Below are 9,307 nucleotides of genomic sequence, written 5' to 3' on the forward strand. Positions count from 1 at the left end.
AACATCAATTAACAGTTGGAAACAAAATGTCACCTTGCCGTTTCGGGGGAGAAGGCTTCTCCCCTCAAGCTTTCATTTGGAAAACTTTAAAATTCTTTCTTATGGTAATTTTCTGATTGTACTGTGTGCTAATACCATTTTCATTTACTGGGGCTGTTAATTATATTTGCAAAGTTTTAGAACTCAACAAAGCAATTAGAGCCAAATAGTTGTATCAGAAAATGTCAGTATTCAAATATGTTTTTCCAGAGCCCCTGTTAAATTAAGTTTTGTATTAGGAAATGTTGACAGAGATATTCTTTTGACACAGCCAACACGTGCCCATAAATGTTGAGATTAACTCAAGCATACAATACCTCTACAAAGAGACACTCCAGTTAGTTGACATCTGAAGAAAATTAAGTAATATATCTTAATAGCGTCAGAAATTAGAGGACTGATCTTCAAGAGAGATCATTTTCACAAACGCAGACTAACTTTATACCACAATGATGATGTATGTGGTCTTTTAGCTTCACTAAAATATAAACTACAAATCTGACATACTTCTTTTTATTTATTTTTTTGTCAAAAAAAAAGACATCTATGCTAATGTTTCAGTGCAGAGTCAGGCCTCTGTATCCACTTTGTCTGAAGATTTGGTCCAAATAATGACTTTGGATCCTTCACCTAAAAAGCAGGATGTAGGTCTATATGAGCCTATGCTGAGATAGGACTGTGCAGCATATATATCAGGCGAGTCGTGCTCATGTGATAATTCTCCAAAGTTAAACAGCCATAAAAGGCTTGAGAACTCTGACCTTCACAATCTAACTAAGCAAGAGAAGCCAATGATGTGGAACAGACCCATCGCAGCACTCACATGATGATAAACTATGCTCCAGCTTTGCTAAAAAATAACTGTATGTCTTCGATGACATATATAGCGCCAGCATTTCAATACGATCCCAATTTATTTTGCACTAAAATGGTTTATTGTCGGCTATAAAGCATATGCAGCAAGAGGCGGAAGGACGAGGCTGCTTCAGTGCAGCGAGTGTGTCTCAAAGGCACATTGTTCTCTGTGCAGCTCAAGAGCACATCTTAGTGATGTGCCTGAGCTCCACGAGAAGGCCGTAAAAACTATCAAAACTTATAAACCTTATCATTAGTCTGCCTCTTGTCACTCATTCCTGCTATTTTACTCACAGTTAGCTGTTTTCGTTCCACGACTTTCTGCAAACTTATGAGAAACTTCTATCATGAGTGGGAATTTTGGCACAACAAAAAAATAATTTGATCTCATAAGAAGTGTTTTATAACAACCTCCCCGTCACCACAGCCACAAATTCAATGAATTTACAGATATTTAGGCTCCCAAGCAGTATTTGTCACTCTGTGTCAAAAAGTTATCATAGAGAATAAAAAGGAAAAAAAAAAAAAAGAAGAAGGTTTTGCTTCCTGTGAGACTCCGTCATATTACGGGGTCATTTACAATCCTATATCATATTCAGACACTGAGCAGATAAGCGAGCGATACATCTTTCACCATGCCTGCCCTTCACACTTGTCATAGCAGCACCATAAACAGCATCCATAACAATTGAGCCCGCAGAGGGAAAACCTCCAATATGCAGAGAAGCCTGGAGCTAGGGCATACTTTGCTAAGAAATGGATATGTTTTTCAAGTCGTTGTGAAAATATGAAAAAAAACATTGTTCTTGTGACAAGCGATAGTCTCAGCAGGAATTTTATTTTGCAGCAAACAGCTCTATAATTAATGAATAATGTAGTGTTTAGTGAGAGTGTTCTATTATTTGTATACTTGGTAGAGGAAATCTTTATGGGTGTGTAATTAATCATAATTAAGAAGATTTTTGACAAGAGCTTGGGGACAGAGCAGACAAAGCGTAGACTCTTTCTATAATCCCATGGAGGGCACTATGAAGGGAGAGGTATGCAGGCAGCTAATGAGATATGTTTCCAGTAGGTCTTGTTATGATCTTTGGTTTCCTCTGTGTTAAGGGAGATCATTGAGGGTTACCACCGCTGGCTGGAGATGGGAGGACGCGCACCTCCTTGTTTCTCTAAACCTCCTCCTTAGATCTATTACAGTGCACTTCACAAGGCTAAGTACCATTTAATTTAGTCGCCCTCCCATATTTATCTTCTGCTTGTGATTTATGGGGTTTGAATCTATGTGCTGGGAATGTAGGGTATCTCTTTACTGTTGTGTCGGTCCACAGAATTTCATGCCGTGTCGCATGTGCAGCTCTTCCTTCCTTTGATTAATCTCTGGCTAAATTAGTAATGCATATCATAATTATTATCTACAAATGTAAATGTAAATGTGTATGTTTGTGTTGTTTCTGGTGGGGGATTCAAAATCAAGCATGGCAGCACAACATAACCACAGTTGCAACGTCATAAAATATAAAAGCTTCTTTCCTCAGGCCACCAGGACGGCCTGTATATCCTCCAACTCTTCTACCACACCGTGTTTGACAGATCCTTTGCACTGCCCCGCACATTACATATGTACTTCTTTTTTTAACATACAGTATATTTACATTTTCTAATCATGAATTCTGACTCTTCATATTCATTGTTTTCTACTGTCTTAGGAGAAAGTCATGTTGTATTTCACTTTACATAAATATATATATGTGGATTTGACAAATAAACATTTCAAGTCTTGAGAAGAATCTACCGTACATCTTAAATAGCTTGCTTTTTTTTTGGAAAATCAAAGACAACCATTTGTCTTAAATTGTTCTGATAACTGAGTATTATTAACATTTACATAAGCATTCACCTACTGCAAATAATTCAGCTGTAGCTATATTAACCTGACCTCAGTGTCTTTGGATTAACATTTTGAGATCCAGGTGAGTGCTCTGCTTCACTTACAAGTAAAAATGAGGTGTAAACACACTTTCAAATTATTCAGCTTGAAAGAGAAAAACACTGATAAGACAGAGGTCAGTGACCTTAACATCGAGGAAAGTTCCTGGGATGACAGCAGCTTGTTGGCACCTGTGGGTGTCTGACTGGCTGTGTTAAAGGTGTGGAGAGTTGACTGTTTGATTAAAGTCCTGAGACTCTTTAAAGTCCACAGAATGTGAGATGAATAGACACCGGTGTGATTAATGACCTCGCCCCTCAGTCCACCTCTCTAATTTTCCTTTTGGAAATGAAATGAGCTTGTCTTTGTGCATCTGTGTGTGTGTGTGTGTGTGTGTGTGTGTGCGTGCGTGTGTGTGTGTGGGTGTGTGTCTGCGCTGTTAGTTAATTGCTCTTCACAGACAGTGTTGAGAAAGTGGATGACAGAGTGAGCCTACCATCTGCAGCAGCTGCTTACTGGAGGCTAAATGCCTGGAGAGCATGCATACTGTCCTGACACTGGCATTTCTCACTCCAGTCTTGAGCAACAACACCTCAGGTTGAATAATTTAGCCACCGCCGCGGCATAAGTCACCAGCTATCATCCACAAAGACAACCCGAGGAGGAACGGCCTCGAGGTAGCATGGTTTACACATGTTCCATTTGGTGTGAATGCTGTAAATGAAGACATGCTGTATGTTCAATGCAAGATTGGTGTATTGATTATCATCATTCTGATGGTCAAGATAACAGGAATATGCCGCTTCCCGTGATGCAATGATTATTATGAGCAGTAAAGAGTGGAGATTTGTTGAGTGATCTGGAGAGCTGTCCCACTTGGCGACGAGCTGAATTGTGTTTGATTTCATAAATAATTGCAGTCATCAGGGACACACATTGTTTTAGGCTTAACTGTGTTGTTTACCCATGCCACATGTCTCAGGGAGAGACGCTGTTGTGGATACACATTGCCCTCAAGGAATCTTACCCAGGGCCCACGGTTGGCAACTGTATTAAAGGCTTTTCCAGGGTGTGTATGTGTGCGTATATCTGCATGTGTATGTGTATGTGTGTGTGTGTGTGTGTGTGTGTGTGTGTGTGTGTGTGTGTGTGTGTGTGTGTGTGAATAAGTGAGGGAGAGAACTTAAAAGGGGAGAGAAAAACAACATGCATCTAGTACTTGAGGTATTTAGGCGAAGCTGTAAGCAAACACATCCGTAGCTAATGAGGCCTGGCATATGGAGTGATGATTGGAATTCATCATAGCTCACTGTTTCTGCAGTGCAGGAGTGTTGGGCTCCATCACTTAGACAACCACTAAAGACGAGTAACAGAAGAAAAAAAAAAAAAAAAAAACCCCAGTGTTAACAAATTAACCGACACATATGTGGGCCAAAAAAGAAAGTTGAAAAGAAAGGTGATTGATTGTTCCCTTGTTGCTTTCCTGTCAGCGCGGTTTCTGTCAGCAGAGGATACATGAAAGATGGAAACCATCGGCGCCTCTGGCCCAAATCCCACTTTGCTCTCACAAACGTAGAAATTCTTCGAAAATAACAAAAAAGCAAGAACTTTTCCCGTCCTTGTGACCCCAAGAGTTTTCAGAATAAGAAGGAAAAAAGACATTTCTTTCGGAGGAGGTGTGGCGCTCACTTCTACATTTGTTCATCAGAGCCTTCTGAGGAAGTCTCTGTGGTGGACTGTGTGTGTGTGTATTTTTGTGTACAAATGTGTACACTTGCATTTGTGTGTGTGCAAAAGAGAGCTGAGAGGTGGAGGCAGTGGCGAGAGAGAGAGAGAGAGAGACAGCTGATTAGGAATCGCTGTTTATGCTTCCTCTGCCTGCGTTTGGTGCTGGAGATGAAAGGGAGTGGAGGTGGAGGTGTGGGTGCAGGTGCTTCAATCTTTATCTGAGAGCCTCCGTGCGCAGTGGAGGGACTGCTATGTCCCTATTATGGGCGAGTGCAGAGCGCTCAATAGTCCCAGTCACCCCTCAAAAACAGCAGCGCAGTAAAAACCGGCATGGTGCCAATTAGCAAGCAAACATATGCTCTCAAAAAATCCTGATGAAAGTGCATATTGATGTCATAAATTAGAGCAGTACAATGGGTTGTTGGGTGTTTGTGTGTAAATGTTTAATTAACCTGCTTGCCTACATCACTGCTGTGCTTTGCAGCTAAGGAATCAATCTACTTAGCAACCCATTTAACAATACAAGGCCTGCCTTGTATGACACATTCATTGGGGACAGCCGAGCAGTTGTTAATGTCTTCAAATTAACAAAGCCATTAACCCAAGTGATAATGGTCTGTTCTGTGTGTATGTGCAGGTTGTCCAAGGACGATAACTCTGTATAAAATCTTGGTCTAATTTTCTTTATGGCTCCAGGTGAATTATCTGTATTTTAATGATCACAGACACATTTAAATCAGGATGCTAATGATCGAGGATGTGCTCAAACTAGCACGTGTTTAATCAGGAATGAAAAAGGGGGAAGCATCCAATGGAAATGTTCATAATAATTAAAAGTTGTGTTATTCCACAGCGTGAAATTGCCATTTATTGTTCACCCACAGTGCTTAGGTTTCACCAATTCAAATATTTATCCAGCATTTCATTATTGCATGTGAATGTTGTGGATACGGAAATCTTTACATGAGTCTTGATTTTAACACCCATTAAGTTTTTCATGTTTTTTTTTTTTTTTTCTGTGATACATAATGGCGAGCAGACTGGCACCCCCCCCCCCCCCCCCCCCCCCTCCCTTTTCCAAAAGATCACAGAACACAGAGGGGGCCATGATGACCCCATCCCAGAGGAGCCTGCTGTTTTGCCTGCAAGGTAAAGAGCTGGGATGCAGAGGAGTTTTTTGATTTAATCACCGCGCTCCACAGTGCACAATGTGTATGAGGAGGAGATGGCAATTATAACACCCGTGCCGGCCTGCTGTCCTGCCCGTGTGGTGATGTATCCCCTGAGGCGTCACAGGGAGACAGCGGTGAGGGGGTGGGGGGGCACCGCCACCATGAAAGAGAGCAGAACCCCCCCCCCCCCCCACCCCCCCCCCCCCCCCCCCCCCCCCTCCTCCTCTGCAGACACACCAAGCTTATCACTCTGCACTGAGAGCCAATGACGAGCAGGATCACTTGGGGTGTGCTACACTTAGTTAGTGCAGAATAAACACTTCAAAAACAAAGTGCAAGGTATTTTTGTGTTTTCTTTCGTGTGTGTACTTTTCTGCCAGTCCAGAAAATCCCAGCACCACACTGACCCAGTTTACCTTCCCGCCTCAAATCGATTTGATTACACAGCTTTGTATACAGTGGTTTCACATTTTCCTTAATCCTCATATTAATGCCATTCTTATAGTCCAGATTTAAAGTACCCTTTTGATTGTATTGTTTATACTAAGAGGGGAGGATACGGTATTATGATACAATATTGATATTTCCATAAATAAGTACTAGTGCCAGCTCTCCCACATACTGCATTTGTCAGACTTCTTCACACCGTGAGGAACTAGCTCAACAACTTTTCATATTGGATCAATCCTACAAGGAATATTGTTGTTTATTGGCAAACATCCTGACATATCATCATACACAATGAGGCGGGCATGAATAATTAATATCCTCTCATACAAAATATTCACTCGCGCTCCAATGGTGTTTACTCCCCTGCAGACATCCATACTGAGGATAACCTCTGCTGTTTAGAGGAGCTCTGCGTCTCACTTCTCTGCTGCTGAATACTGAGAAGTTACAAGAGACACAGTAACAACATGAAAGCGGCAAGAAATAGATCAGTAAATACACAGCAGCACTGTTTAAAGAGGGGCTCGAAAAACACTGTGATTGTGTCTCTGGAACCAGGAAAAATAGTGCAGTGCAGCAGTGCAGCCAGGAACTGGTGACTGCAGAGAGACTGAGGCTAAACTCAGAGCACAGGTGAGGTGGTAATGGGTTTAATCTGACTTTTTGGCATTTAAATAAAGAGAGTTTCAGGAACAGAGGGCACAATTATAATAAAGGTTAAAAGGTTAAAAGGAAGGTTTGCTTGATTATAATAATTTCATTCTTTTGAATTTCTTGAGGTTACATTTATTACCTCTGCCCTGTCTTTGTTGGGTGTGTTTGTTCAGGTTTGGCACCAGCTGATAACAAATGTTTGGACTGGATTTGATCTTTTATTGGCTCCACAGATTTATGGCCTTCCTCGCTCACGATTCCAGATTTTCCGCCACATGAATTATGCCCTGAACAAATTACTGTTATTGTTCATACTTGTGCCACATTTCAACACATTTATATTAAAGTTGGTACCTCTGGTTTAGAGTAAAACCAACAGACTTACAAGTGAATTTTTGTATACCTTAGTGAATGTAACCCAGTTGGGTCCTGTAGACAATGTACAGCTGAATATTAAGCTACTGAGTGACTGACTGATGGAAGATGGTGCAGCCCTGGGGAGACGTCTTTGTGGGAGAAATGACACTCCCCTTGTAACTATCTCGGAAGTCAATGCTATCACACTGTCAAACTCAGAACTTGCTTCCCGCATTTCTTTTATTTCCCCCCCCCCTCCCGTCTCTGCATTCGAAATCATTCCCACAGCCTACAGCTATGAGTGCAGACTTTTAGTGCACGTCCGCTCTAGACGGGAAGTGTGGGGGACGGGGCGCATCCTGGGCCACCCTCACCAGGGAAAGTGACAGTCTGGATAATTGGCACTAATCAAGTGACTGCTTGTATTGAGAGAATGTCGCTAGCTGCACAGAGAGAGGAGGAACAGGGCTGACCCACAGAGGTAGTGCCCAGGGCCCTTACTCTCCTACAATAGATTCTGTCAATCCCCAGTGTGTGACAGTCATCATCTTACCAGCACAGAACCCTCTTTGGTCAATATGCAAAAAAAAAAAAAAAAATGGAAAAAAAAAAGAAAAAAGAAATAGAAGAAGAAAGTCAGAGACAGAGAAAGAAAGAGAGAGGGGGTGGTGGGAGAGAAGAGAGACATTTCCTATTTCACATGAAAACTAGGATGTTATGGAGAGCATACTACATTATTCTTTTTTATAATTTCTCTTACAGCTATTGCTTTGAATTACAGAGGACTTTTTTTGTCAAGAGCGAGAAGGAGATGAATCAAAAATTCATCTGAAGAAGTTCTGCATAGGGTGAGGCGAATATACCTCTGGTGGAACCAACATTTGCAAAAGTTCTATCTCCTTAAGCAATTATTAGCGGTGATAGTTTGACATGTACAAGAGTTGTCAACAACTGACTTTAAACAAAGTACAAAGCAGAAGTAAACAGTGCCTTGGGCAAAATTAACTTGGGGGACTAGCCACCTCATGAATTATAAATGGCTATCTATTACTGCAGTGAGTGGTACTACCAGGAGGCTTCATTCACTGGAATAGACTAACCTATTTTCAACACATCTGAAAGTCAAGTGACAGTGAGGCGCTAAAGAATGCAGTTCAGGGAAAAACGAGCTTGTTATTTAGTAAACGAGTTGTGTAATTTCTAAATTGTACCAAACTAACCATGGAATACCCTGAGGGGTTTGTGTCATCTGCTATACACGTTTGCATACTAACCGCCATTCACTTGCAAATTAATTCCCTTCACAGAGCACATTTTAATCCGTCTAATTAGCAAAGTGGCCTATACATAAAAGCCTAGGTTTTATCTTTTTTTTTAATCCTCACCTCCCTGGTGCTGCTTGGAAATGATGTCAGATCAGATTATATCGAGTCGACTCCGAGAGGTTTGCACCTCTGGAGAGACAAAGTTTGAACCCACCAAGTGAAAAAAAAAAAAAAAAAAAATCCACAGGTTCATAGCATTTCCTCTTTACATACCTTCAGTGTATTTCCCTTGTCATAATTCTCAAGGTGGAAATGTAGTACATCTACTGACCTGAGTTGACAAAGAAGAGGGATTAGAGAAGTTCCCAGATGCAGCTGTGCAGGAGCCACAAGGAGTCTGGCTGGTCAACATTGATAAAAGACAGTAGCATGTCCTGATGAGGGACTTGTGCCTGCATGTGTCTCGTGGGCTCAGTTTCAGAAAAGGTGGTGGGACGTCTGGATTGGCACTTCTCTGGATACACTGCTGTAACCACTGGAGGACTGTGAAGCCTGAACTGCTGAGACTCCCTGTAGAACAAGCAGCACACCAAAGGCTTTCTTTTAGATATGCAGAGAAAATAGACACTGAAAGTCAATTAAACAGAACACTTTGGGTAGAGGTACGAGACTCTCCCAGATGGTACAGATTCTGAAGAGGAGACTATTTTTTTTCCTTTGTCTGTGTCATAAAAGGAGTTTCACGTGGCACACATCTTTTTTGAGTTCTCAATTTGTCAAATCTAGAGGGAGTCTTTTGGCTACAGCTGCAGAAAGCCGTGTCAGTTTCCCCTCCTGTCAGACAAACTGCAGCGGGC

Source organism: Seriola dumerili, unplaced genomic scaffold (genome assembly GCF_002260705.1).
Source record: "Seriola dumerili isolate Sdu_G_001 unplaced genomic scaffold, Sdu_1.0 BDQW01000219.1, whole genome shotgun sequence".
In the NCBI taxonomy this organism is placed as follows: Eukaryota; Metazoa; Chordata; class Actinopteri; order Carangiformes; family Carangidae; genus Seriola; species Seriola dumerili.